Source organism: Mastomys coucha, unplaced genomic scaffold, assembly GCF_008632895.1.
Source record: "Mastomys coucha isolate ucsf_1 unplaced genomic scaffold, UCSF_Mcou_1 pScaffold16, whole genome shotgun sequence".
NCBI classification, from domain to species: domain Eukaryota; kingdom Metazoa; phylum Chordata; class Mammalia; order Rodentia; family Muridae; genus Mastomys; species Mastomys coucha.
The window spans coordinates 34,825,611-34,839,889 of record NW_022196898.1 but is presented as its reverse complement, the minus strand read 5'-3'; positions in this window follow the sequence as shown (position 1 = coordinate 34,839,889).

The window sequence follows — 14,279 nt, the reverse complement described above, 5'->3', positions numbered from 1 at the left end:
CCCATTCCCTCCCTCTGCGTCTATGAGGGTGTTCCCCTCCCCACCCACACATTCCCCATCCCCACCCTTGAATTCCCCTACACTGGGGCATCCAGCCTTCACAGGACCAAGGGCCTCTCCTCCCATTGATGCCTGACAAGGCCATCCTCTGCTACATATGCAGCTGGAGCCATGGGTCCCTCCATGTGTACTCTTTGGTTGGTGGTTTACTCTTTATGAGCATTGGTGGGGGGGTGGTTGGTTGATACTGTTGTTCTTCCTATGGAGTTGCAAACCCCTTCAGCTCTTTCAGTCCTTTCTCTAGCTCCTTCATTGGGGATCCTGTGTTTAATCCAATGGTTGACTATGAACATCTGCTTCTGTATTTGTGAGGCTCTGGCAGGGCCTCTCAGGAGACAGCCATATTGGGCTCCTGTCAGCAAGCACTTCTTGGCATCTGCAGTGGTGTCTGGGTTTGGTGACTGTATATGGGATGGATCCCCAGGTGGGACAGTCTCTGGATGACCTTTCCTTCAGTTTCTACTCCAGACTTAGTCTCCCTATTTCCTCCCATGAATATTTTGCTTCCCCTTCTAAGAAGGACCCAAGCATCCACACTTTGGTCTTCCTTCTTGAGCTTCATGTGGTCTGCAGCACAGTATTTCTTAACCTTCCTAATGATGCTCCTAATACAGTTCCTCATGTTGTGGGGACCCCAACCATAAAATTATTTCATTGCTACTTCATAACTATAGTTTTGCTACTGTTATTAATTGTAATTATCTGATATGCAGGATATCTGATATATGACCTCCAAAAAGGTTGAGAACCACTAGCACAAAATTTATACTTTGTTTATGATTTTAAGATAGATACATTCAGTATTCCACATTTTTGAGTCCTTTTTGGTGTTTTAAGACAGGGTCTTCATATGTAGCCCAAGTTAGCCTCAAATTTGTGATCCCCTTGTCTCTGTGCCCTGGGTGCTAGCTATGACTATAGGCACACACACACACACACACACACACACACACACACACACACACACAAACACACACACACAGTTTAATGTTTTATAATTAACTGTGATGTTTTATGCAGATGACCTTTCCTAGTTTGAGAAAGTTACTTAGTGAATTTTTGGAGTTGAATTTTGTCAAATATCTTTTCTGCATCCGTTCTGATGATTAGATGTGGTCTTTTCATTTGTTACACCGGTGAACATTATATTGATTATTTTGTTCATAAGTCATTAGAGTTGTATTTCTGACATTAACTCCAGTGGTTATGATGTGTTATTCTTTTTTTTTAAAGATTTATTTATTATTTTACACAAGTACAATGTAGCTGTCCTCAGACACACTACAAGAGGGTGTCATCTCTCATTATGAGTGGTTGTGAGCCACTATGTGGTTACTGGGATTTGAACTCAGGACCTTTGGAAGAGCAGTCCGTGCTCTTAACCGCTGAGTCATCTCTCCAGCCCATGTTATTCTTTCTGAATTTCAGCCTTTCAATAAGCAAAGGGATGCGCTCCAAGGCCCCCAAAGATGCCTGACACCTGATATGAAAGCAAGCAAGGGCTCACTTGGTCCCTGTATGGTTAGTCTTGGTTGTCAATTTAATAACTAAAGGAGGGAAGGTCTTTTCTAGGGTTGATAGCATCTTCTGGCCTCTGCATGCTTTCGCTGGTGAGTGTGTGTGACCTGTTGCTGCTGTTGTTCTTCGCTGACATCAGAACTCAGCTTCTTTCTTCCAATGTGAACCAAAGACTAGTAGTTCAACATGGACTGAAGGTCAGCAGCTCCCGAGATCCTCCAGGCCTTCAGCACCAGATGGGGTTCTGAACTCTTCAGTGTGCAGACAACCACCATTGTTGGACTGCCCAGCCAGTTTCATGTAAGTCAATCTAATAAATCCGTGTGTGTATGTGTGTTCTAGCAGTTTATTTCTCTGGGAGACCCCTGATGAATACAGGCTGTGGAGATCTGTGTGTCTAGGTACCTGTGGCCTCCTAAGCTATGCTCTATGATCAGGTGACTGAGGCCAGGGCCTGATTTAATGTTGGTTCCACACTGAACAAGTGTCACTCAGAACTGGACAGCTACATTACAGCCTCTTTCTAGGACAACCCTCAAGGACAGTGGTGAAGAGAAATCTTCACAGTGGGCAGAAGTTCATGCATTGCACAAAGTTGTGACTTTTGCTTGAAGGGAAAAACGGCCTGATTTGAGTATGTACTGATTCATGGGCTCTAGTCAAATTGGCTGGATGGTTGGCGACTTGGAAGAAGGATGATTATAAAAGCTGCTGAGAAAGATATCTGGGGAGGGGATAGAGGAATGGATTTCTTCACCATGGATGTAAAAACGGGCATGTCTGGATTGTAGGGCTTTTGTTGGTATTGCCACGTCTTGTGGTTGAAGTCAATGCAAAACAACCTAATTCAGGCAGGATGATACACAGCCCTATCCCTTCAAAAGCAAATAAATGAATACCGCCCCCCCCCTGAAAAAAATCAAGAGCTGTTGAGGACAGAGGAAATCCGGAGTGGGAAAGTCATCATAGAGCTAAGAATTGTGATTGCCCTGAGCACCTGTACCCTATTTTGTTAAGACATTGTTTATGTGTTTTTCCTAGCAATCCAAAAAATACTTTTCTGTTTATTTGTTTGTAAAGTGCTGGTCAAACTGAAACTTTCTATGTGATCATGTTGAGCCTCCGACTGTCTCTATCCCCCAGTGTTGGGATCACACGTGTGTGTGTGTGTGTGTGTGTGTGTGTGCCACCACACCTGGCTTCAAGAATTAGTAGATATTTGGCAGATGCTAAACATACTTGAATAGCAATAGATTCAGTAAGACAATAGTTTTGACATTATCACCACTGCCCTGAGTCACTACTGCCCTGTTTGACAAAACACTGCATGGTAAAGTGCTGTGCAGTTGTCCAGAGTTCCTGTTATGTGTTCCGTGTTGTACATGTGTTTTAACTTTACATTGTATTCTTCCACACAAGATTTACAGGAGACAGAATAATTAAACTTGGGTAGATGGCAGTATTAAATGTCCAATTTTGGGATGGAGAGATGGCTCAGTGGTTAAGAGTACCGACTGCTCTTCCAAAGGTCCTGAGTTCAATTCCCAGCAACCACATGGTGGCTCACAACCATCCATAACAAGATCTGACTCCCTCTTCTGGAGTGTCAGAAGACAGCTACAGTGTACTTACATATAATAAATAAATAAATCTTTAAAAAAATGTCCAATTTTATAACTTTATGAATTATACTCAGCAGGGTATATTGTTTTAGCTTAATGATGAGTCACACATCTCATATCGTATCCCATATCATATCTGGGATAAGATTTTTTTTTAAAAAAAATTTCTGGGTAAGATTATTTTCAAAAGTTTATTTTGTAGAAAGCTTTCTTCCAATGTCTGGACTTTATCTAGAACTTTAGAAAATGTTTAAATGAAAGAAGAGCTAGCAATAATTATGTTAGTTAGTGAACACCTAGAGCTGAGCTTAAAATGCTCTTTCAAAGCAGCAAATGGAAAGCCATGTCTCTTACCGTGGTTCAGATGAAATCTGGTCTAATGCATGCTGCAGCCTATCAAGTTCAATTATCTCATAAATGAAAAAATAATTGTGTTTTCAAAAATGACAGCAGAAATTAGACTAGGTGCTTTTGGAGCACTGAACTCAATTCTGTTGTTTTTCTAATTTTAAATAGCAGGTAAAAACTCGGTGAATGGTTTAGCAAACTGTTTATTAAACCCTCTTTCATCGATGGTGAATATATTATTTTATTCATTCTTCATTACTGAGCTACTTTCCAAGCCCCTGTGGTAGATTTTCAAACGTATTGTATAAATGGGAACAAGAATCAGAGTGGGAAGATAGAGATGCACCAGGAGGAAGAACATCCCTTTTCAGAGACATGAACTTCCCGATGCTGCCACGGTGGGGCAGTATAGCGACAAAGCCGCCCAAAGAAGCAAATGAACACCCAACTCTTCAAAGACTATCTCATTAGTATTGGCAGGTAACTGTCCCCAAGCCTCAAGAGGTAAGGGAGAAACTATGAATGCTTACGTGAGAAAAGTCTGTTCTCTTAATGATGAAAGGGGAAATGCAACTGGCCCTCCGATGAGTGCAGATGAAATTTGTAGATTAGAAGGGTAAGCGACTTGTCATAAACAAAATCAATCAAACTCGGAGGGCCTCAGATCCTGAATCAAACCCTACTCTGTATTTAGAGCGATCGAGTTTTGATTCATACAGTTGCCATGTCCCATCAAACACAGAACCCAGTGAGCAGGAGAAATTGGACACCTGACAGCTTTCCAGTTAAGCAGGTTTTACGGCTGCCTTTACAGAAACTTTCAGAACATTTCTACTTGACTAGAATACAACTACAAGATTGAAATTTCCTGTAAAGAAAAATGATTGCTTACCACTGTAACAATTTAGAGATGCCTGCATTCAATATAAACAAGCCAGGCATATTTTCCCCTGGGGAAAAGCATTACATCAGACAGAGTCCAGGCCAGCCTTCTACTTCTCTGAAATAAATACATCCTAACGTAACCACGCACACGGTGGACACAGTTATCTTTTTGGAGGGAAACGTCCATACATTCCCATTCACAAAAACAATCCTAAGAGCTGTGGGATGTGCTACAGCGAAGATGAATCTTGGAGACACTCTTCTAAGTGAAACAAACTAGTCGCACAAGGGTAAACATTATATGATTCAATCTACACAGGACTCTTACGAGAGTCAAATTCATAGAGACAGGGTAAAATGGCGACTGCCAAGATCTGAGGGGAGGAAGGAACGAAGGGTCAGTGATCAGGGGGTACAGAATTTCAACTGAGGAGGACAGAAGAGGTCTAGAGATGGAGTTGATGATGTTTGTTGACAGTGTGAATTTACTTTAGATCACAGAATGGTATAGGTAGACCTTAAATGGCAGGCTGGGAAGATGGCTCAGCGGGTAACATGCTTGCCTTGAAGGTGCGAGGACCTGACTTCAGATCCACAGAACACACGTATGAGCTAGGCATGGTAGCATGGATATCTGTTGTCTCAGTGTTCCTATGGTGAGATGGGAGGTAGAGAAAGAAGGATCTGCAGAAGCTCCTGAGCCAACTAGCCCTGTGTATGCAGCAGTGAAGAACATGGAAGGAAGGCCAAGGAACAACACTTGAAGGGTCTCTGACTTCCACATGCACACATGTGTGTACACACATATGTCACATACACACAAAATTAAAAGTTAATTGGTAAATTTTATCACATATTCTTTCTTTCTTTTTTTTTTTTAAAGATTTATTTATTTATTTATTATATGTAAGTACACTGTAGCTGTTTTCAGACAAACTAGAAGAGGGCATCAGATCTCATTACGGATGGTTATGAGCCACCATGTGGTTGCTGGAATTTGAACTCAGGACCTTTGGAAGAGCAGTCAGTTCTCTTAACCGCTGAGCCATCTCTCCAGCTCACATATTCTTTTACTTTTTTAAAGATTTATTTTTATTTATTTTATAGGTATGAGTACACTGTAGCTGTATAGATGGCTGTGAGCTATCATGTGTGTGGCTGCTGTTGATCTGAGGACCTCTGCCGGTCTCTGCTCGCTCCGGCATAATTTACTGCAGCTGTCTTCAGATGCACCAGAAGAGGGCGTCCAATCTCATTATGGGTGGTTGTGATCCACCATGTGGTTGCTGGGATTTGAACTCAGGACCTTTGGAAGAGCAGTCAGTGCTCTTACCCGCTGAGCCATCTCACCAGCCCCAGCCCACATATTCTTAACTTCATTAAAAAGAGACAAAAATCATAGTGGCTATTATCCCTTTTTCTTATTTTATGTATGTATATGTATATATATTTGTATTGTAGAATGTATAATGAAAAGGAAACTGACATACTATTCATTCTGTTATAGTGTTTGAGAGAGACAATTTAATTTCCAATATGGCCTCTGAGACTACAAAGTTCAACAGGAGAGAATATTGGTGATTAGATTGACATTTCTTTCTTTCTTTTTTTTTGGTTTTTTGAGACAAGGTTTCTCTGTGTAGCCCTGGCTGTCCTGGAATTCACTCTGTGATCAGGCTGGCCTTGAACTCAGAAATCTTTCTGCCTCCCAAGTGCTGGGATTTAAGGTGTGTGCCACCACTGCCCTAGATTGACATTTCTTATGCTACATTTCACTAGAGGATGGGCTAGCTAGCTGTCTCTAGGAAGGAAAGGTAGTTGTGTTTCAAAGGTTATCATGTGGAATGAGAAAATTATAACTATTTTCACTATTTAAGCCAAGAGGACAATGGTGACCAGATCATCTTGTGAGAGCCAATGGTTCGACTTAAAATTTTCAGAATGTTGGATATAGGGATAAGACAATAATGTTTAGGTAGAAGCATACACACAAAACCAAATTAAGACAATATTGAAAATAAAGATTCTAAAGGAAAGCCTACATTTAGAGACTGAGTGACATGCACGTAACCTTAGCCTTGAACTTGTCATGAGCCAATTGATTCTAGTCCCGTAGCCTCTACATCCCAGGTACTGGGATTAGAGGTTATGTGCCACACACACACCCAGTTGACAAGTGCTAAGACTGAACCAAATCTTTGTACATGTTAGGCAAGCACTTTACTGACTGAACTCCATCTTATGTTTTTAACCATTACACAATGAACACAGATAGTAATGTAAATTGTTGCTTTGCTTACTAGATTCTTTTTTTTTTTTTTTGAAAAAACTCTTACAATTTAGGTCCTTTATTTTTATGCATTAGCCATGAATTAGTATGGAATGGCTGCCAGCAGCTCAGTTCTTTCCTGTTAGTTCCCATAAAACGTGCTTCTCTGGTTGGAGCATCCTAGTGCTTCAGCTGAACCCAGATGCCCTTCTCTGGCTTCCTCTCTCTTCTGATCGTCTTCCTTCACCCTCTTCAGGAAGCTGTCTCTGCTCTTAGAATGCTTGATGTGCTCACTCCACACAGTAATTCTCTTGCAAGAATCTTGCCCTTAACTTGCTTGTTTACAATGATGCCTAGGCACGCTGGGTGACATTGACTCTTCCGGTTTTGCTGTGGCAACACTTATGGAGCATTCCTTTATGAACAGTGCCCATTTCCTTGATATCTACAATATCACCCTTCTTGTAGATTCGATGTATGCGGCCAAAGGAACAACTCCATGTTTCTGGAAAAGCCAAGAGAACATAGAGCAGGTGCCCCTCCTCTTGCCCATTGTGTTTGCCATTTTGGTGAGTTACTGGAAGATGACTGCCATGGTCAAAAGAAAAATTGTTTTTTCTTAATTCAGAAAAAAAATGTTCTGAATATGGAAAAGTAATAATAGCTAAAGAAGTAATAAATATTTGCAATTCTTGTTGCACTAAGAATTTTTGCCTATTCACTAAGAATAGGCAAAAACAAACAAACAAAAAACAAAAAATGTCAAATGAGCTGTGGATTTTAACAATACTTGAGTGATAAAACACTTGGAAGCTACAAGTAGATAGCCCCGGCAGGGCTGCTGCTGCTCCTCTGTTCAGAGATGTATGACAGTTAATTTTCATGGTAGTTTTGATGGCTTGTAGAATCGTCATGGAAACTCACATCTGGGTGTGGGTAGGAGGAGGTTTCTAGAAATGGTTAACCTAGGATGGAAGACCAACTCTGAATGTAGGCAGTGCCATCCCATGAGCTAGAGTTTAAGTCAGAATATCACAAGAACGATTTGTCTCTGTCTGCAGAAGCAATGTGGCCAGCTGCCTCTCACTACTGTCACCATGCCTTCCCCGCCACAAGGACCTGTATCCCCTCAAACTGTGAGCCAAATCAAGTCTTTCCTCAAATTGCTTTTGCCAGATGTTTGGTCCCTGGAATGAGAAGAGTAGCAAATGCAGGCAGTCTCTCTCATGTTCATGAATTTGCTGTGTGTCCTTTCAATTACTACTTTTGATAGTTTAAAGATATATATATGCATTCATAAAAATGTATTATACTGTTTTCATATTTCTAACATTCATATGAATATATGCATGTTAACTGTATGTCTTCTTTTGCACTTTCAAAAAAACTATAAAATATATTTTTAAGATTGGTCCATATTCCAAGTTAATATACCTAACCCTGACATTCTCAGCAGGAGTCTATTTTACTTCCCTCAGGGATACTGGAAATGCCTAGAGGTTGGTTTGTTTGATTTTGTTTTTTAGATAAGGTCTTGTTATGTAGTCCAGGCTAGCCTCTACCTTGAGCTCCTCCTGCTTTTGCCTCATGTGGGTGTGTGCCACCCTATCTGGCTTGGAGGTAATTTTGTCACAGGGAGGTGCTATGCAAGTCCATTGGGTAGAAGTCGAGAATGCTGCTAAACATCCAACAAAAAGCCTCACATGGAAGAGGTGGGGCTTTTTGACCTCACATGTCAATAGTGCCAAGTTTCAGATTTTCTGATCATATAACTAGTAACTCCTCAAGCATGGCCATCAGCAGTATAATCACTTGGGAACTTCTTAAAATGTAAATAGTTCCACAAACCTCAAAATGAATCAGCAGTGGAGGGCTGGTACTCAATCATAGGTCTGGTATTACCTCATTATTCTGATACAGGAAATTCTATTGATCTGATTACATGGTAATAGAAACATCTAGAGAACATCACTTAAGACAGCTGAGAGAGGAATCCTTGGATTGGCAAGACTGAGTGGTGCTCACTGGGGAGGGAATATTAGTTTGATAAGACAAGTGGGCTCAGAGCAGGGAGACAGAAGACAAACATTTTTGTGAACCTCAATTTACTTTATGGAAATGGGTGAACTTAAGTTCTAGAAGAACTCAGAAGCTTCTCAAGGTGAGGGAAAGGAAGAACAGACACTCTGTTAAGGGCAGGTACTCAGAAGGGAGGGGGCCAGACTCTGGGAGTACCCACCAGAACCCTTGCAGCAGGACAGATGCCCAATGACCCTAAGAAACCATAAGGATGTATGATTGGCAAGAGAAAAAGGATCATGAGGCCAGGGAGAAATACAGGTGTAGATTGGTGTGGCCTGGTCAGATAGAGTGTAGACAGTAAATAAAAGAGTTAAAGACAGAACAAGCACTAGAAGAGAATCTAGAAGATTTGGGGCTTTTTGTTCTAGAGGACGTTTCAGGAAAGACACCAGAGAGTAAAGATTGGTTTTAATAAGGTTGTCTCAGATTTCTTGAAGTTAATTTCCATAGATTTTGAATTTTGGTTGTAAAATCATGTCTCATACATAGGAAGGATATTAAAAAAGCTAGGATTGGCCAGACGTGGTGGTGTATACCGTTAATCCTCCAGCACTTGGGAGGCAGAGGTAGAGGCAGAGAGGCAGAGGCAGAGGCAGAGGTAGAAGAAAAGGCAGAGAGGCAGTGGCAGAGGCAGAGGCAGAGGCAGAGGCAGAGGCAGAGGCAGAGGCAGAGGCAGAGGCAGAGGCAGAGGCAGAGGCAGAGGCAGAGGCAGAGGCAGAGGCAGAGGCAGAGGCAGAGAGGCAGAGGCAGAGAGGCAGAGGCAGAGAGGCAGAGATGGATGAGTCTTAGAAGTTTTGACAACATATGTGTAGTTTGTTGACATTTTAACATCGATGTAGCATAGGCCTATTATATTTAATGTTAAAATAAAAACCACATAGTCCTTGTTGAGTTTCTCAGGAGGCAGTGGGGGAAAGTCAGAGAGGGAATCAGGAGAGAAAGAAACTTAGGACCCTGGGAGGAATGTTCATATTCTGACTCCCCATGTGGGCCATGTGGATAAGCAAGAAGGAGAGACAGACAAGAGAATGAGTGACTTTAGACAGTACAGGCCTTTATTGAGGGAAAAGACCTGTTGTCTTAAGCTTTAAGTTTAGGTTGTTACTTGACAACAATGATGCTCATGTTCAGGCAATTGACAACTGCTGCTAGAGGTGCAGTGTTGTTATGAAGACAGAGTGTGAACACACAAAACATTCACATGGCGATATAAAACCAGATTATCAATTGTAAAGCACTCCAAATGTGTCTGATACAAAAGGAATACAGAAGACAGAAAATCAGAGAAATGGGAGATTGAGCCTGAGCTCCATCTGTCCTGGAACACCCTTTGTAGAACTCATGGAGCTCCTCCTGCCTCTGTCTCCCCAGTGCTGGAATCAAAGGTGTGAGCTACCACGACTCTTACTGGGAGTTAATTCTTGATGAAAGAGCTCAACTCAAGCCAGGAAAACGGGTAGCATTTTCTCTTACAAAAGAGAAAAGGTATTGATACGTTTGGAATATCAAGAGCTAACATTACTTCCGGAAAATGGATAAGACAACTTCTGGCAGCTTCGTGTGCACATCCTTGCAGCCTGGTTGACCCAGGAGCAGGATTCATGTCCCTGCATCTGCACAGCAATTCTAGAAAGTACTCTGACTTTGGCTGTTTGGCATATGAGACCACCCCAGAAGGGTGTGTTCCTGTAATAGGCCAGGTCTTAGTCTTGGACTTGTTCCAGGGACCACATGAAACAGAATAAGTAGACCCTCAAAAGAAATCAAGGTAGAGAGAAAACTCTATGGTTGCCTAGTCTAGTTAACGACAGTCATTTCCACCCTCACCACAATCATCTCGCTGACTCAGTTGCTTTCATTGTTCTCCGACTATGTCGGACTCGTTCTAGGCTCTAAGTATAAACGCTCATGCATGCCATTTGTATCTGTAAGAGTATTACTACTCCAACTTTCCTCTCTACCACATACGAGCTTCAGGGAGCAGGTGAAGTCCTTAGTGAATGTGTATTACTGACACAGCATGAACACGTCAATGCCTCAGAGCCATGGAAATGGCAAAGCCTTCCCTGGGTCAAGCTCAGAGGACTAGCAAAGCTGTCCCCTGGTCTAATTATCGATGTTTATAAACAGTTGACCTTTAGCAAAAACCAATGTATGGGGAAACTGCCGCTTCCTTTTATTGGATAACTACAACCTGAGATTGCCCCTTACAGAGACATTCCACGGAAAACAACTAGCCAGCCTCCTCCTCTGTTCTTGTTGTATATAAAAAATGTTCTGAGTTTCTGGTTGGCCAGGTCTTGCTTGTTGGTGTATACCTTGTTGGTTTTGCTTTTTGGCTTTTTGAAACAGGGTTTCCTCTGTGTAGCCCTGGTTGTCCTGGAACTCATTCTGTAGACCAGGCCAGCCATGAACTCACAGAGATCTGCCTGCCTCTGCCTCCTGGAGTGCTGGGTAAAGGCATTAACCACCACTGAGCCAGGTGGGTTTCTGGGTTGTTGTTGGTACATTTCCCTCAGAGTGCACAGCTCACCTGACCCTAGCTTTTCTCTCTCTCTCTCTCTCTCTCTCTCTCTCTCTCTCTCTCTCTCTCTCTCTCTCTCTCTCTCTCTTTCTCTCTCTTTCTCTGTGTGTGTGTGTGTCTGTGTGTGTTGTTTCTTCATGTCTCTATTGTCCCAGTCAGGATAGTCCCAACACTGTGCAGGCTGTGGCAATTATCCACTATATGAATCCTTCATGAAGAATTCCTAGCCAGACAGGGCCAGAAATAACTCATACCCTAGTGATCTAGGACCTTCTGTCAGGCCCCATCTCCCAGAGGTTTCATTTCCTTTCAATATCAGGGCTAAGCCCTGGGGACTCAGCCTTTAATTACAAAGGATGTTTAGAGAGCATAAATCCACAGTAACCACTCAGTCTGCAAACCTCATTCACGTTTCTTACCAGCCACCTCCAAGATATCTCATTTTATTTTCTGACCCAGAATTTCATCCAGGATACATGCTGCATTTAGTCATCTCCAAGTCTGGGAGAATCCTCAAGGTTTTTCTCTATTTTTCATGTCCTCTAGTTTACAAAAAGTCCAGATCCCACATTTTATCTGTGACCTTTAGCCTGCCGCTCAGGTTTCCCAGCACAAGGTCAGAATCAAGTCCTGTTTCCTTGATAGAAAGAGCGAAGGAGCCAGCTGTACCCTTGTTAGTGCAGCATGCGGGAAGCACTGTTTGCCAGGAAGCACTATGTTACCCTATCTAGTCAATCTCCATCATCCCGCCCTCCCTGCCAGGCTGACCCACTGGGAAGTCATTGTTTTCTCGTCTTTGTTTTACCTTATTTTATTTACTTACTTATGAAACATTTTGTTACATTTATTTATTTTGTGAGCATGCATATGTGTTGTGGTGTACTTGTGGAGGTTAGAGGACAACTTACAGAAAGACATCTGGTCTCTCTTTCCAGCAACTTTGAAGGGCTCTAGTAGGCCCAGCACGGCAAACGCGGCTCTGACCGGCTTTGCCCGATCCCCCTTTGCCTTGCTCAAAATCCATTAGATTATACCTTAAATCTAGCCACCAAGGACTATCTCTGTATTTTGGTCACTTAACTCCTACTGGGGCTGACTATCAAAGTCTAACTATCAAAGTATTGAGGTCTGGCAATTAAAAAACCTCTTGTGGCTACCCTAATTAACATATCCAATCAAAATTAAACACCTCATCCTAACTCGGTTTTCCCTTCTACCTTTATAAACTATCCTTTGCCTATGTGCCATGTCTGTCTGCTCTCTATCCAGAGGCAGTCCTTTGTCCTTCTTGGACAAATATTCCTCCTCCCCCATCCCTTGTTCCTTTCTCCTTCATCCTCTATCTTTGTGTCTTATTCACTGCCCTTTGTCCCTCTGGGGCAGATAAATCTTCTCTGTGCTGAGAACTTGGTCTTGGGGTGTCTTGTGTAGGTACTCATCCTTCAAAGTTGATTCCAGGGATGGAGCTCAGGTGTCCAGTCATGGCAGCAAGAACCCGAAGCCATCTTGCAGACCCCCTCTTTTTAAATTGATTAGTATTTTGTAGATGGTGGGAGTTCAAGTGAGAAATGCTCTCCATTTTGGTCCAAATGTTCACCAGTTTGGTCCCCAACTGGTGGTAATGTTTGGGAGCTATGGGACATTTAGGTGGCCCAGCTTTGCTAGAGGGAGTTTGTCACTAGGGGTGACAAACTTCTAGTTCTCATTCTCAGTTTCCTGTCTGATGGAATGCAATTACTTGGGTCTCTAATCCTGTTTCTTGCTGCCCCCCCCCTTTTTTTTTGCCATTCAGCAATCCTTCTCTGGAACTATTCGTCAAAATAAGCTCTTCCTTCTACAAGTTGCACTAGTATTTTATCACAGCAACAGAAAAGCAACTAATAAACTGAGTGATATTCTGTTATATTAGTATCTAATATAATATAACATAAGTATCTAATATTATATAAATTTCTAATATATTAATATCTAATATAACATAAACATCTAATATATAATAGTAGCTATAGAAGGTGATATTAGTAACTAATACATTGAGTCTAACGTTATATTAGTATCTTATTCAAACTTACCTAACAGCAGTACCATCTAACCACATCAACCAGCACTGGAGTGATTGCTGATGTGATTTTCTACCTCCTTCATTGTTTGTTAGGTTGATGCAGAATATCATTGCATTTCTTTGAATTTTAAAAATGTGCTGTTTGATATTGGAATACAATTTAAAATAATTAAATATTGAATAATTAGATTTAAATTGAGCCACGTTACATACTTTTCATTACATTATTTACTTATTTGTGTATGTGTGTGTGTGTGTGTGTGTGTGTGTGAGGATGCTATGATGTGTGTGGAAGTCCTAACAACATTCAGGAGTTCGACCTCTCCTTCCACCATGTAGGATCCAAGGATGGAACTCAGGCCATTAGACTTGGCAGCAAGTGCTTTCATCCACTGAGCTGTCCAGTTTGTCCTTATGTATCGCTTTAATGTGCGTTTCTTATTTTATAGTTTTTGTTAATTACACATTACTTGATTTTTTTTAACTTTTATTATTGTAGTGTGTGTGAGTGTGGGTGCACACATTGCACAGACATGTGTGAGGGTAGGGGACAACTTTCTGGAGTCAGTTCTCTCCTTCAACAACAGGTCATCAAGCTTTGTGCCATGTGCCCATACTTGTTGAGTCATCTCACTGGCCTTATTTATTTTATTTTATTTTTTTATTTTTTTATTTTTTAAAGACTGTGGAAATGATGTTATAGAAATCTGATCCATTTTCCAGTTCAAAACGGGTTGTAAAGAAGTGAGATAACTCATCACATCAAAAGTGCGTTTGGCCCAAAAACTATTACAAGTGCAGAGAGCAGGAGATGAGAGAGCAGGAGATGAGAGCCTTATATGGCTGTCAGTGACCAATTGTGAGCCATCATCAAAGCTGACTCTGTTACAAGTACAGGTGACATTGTCA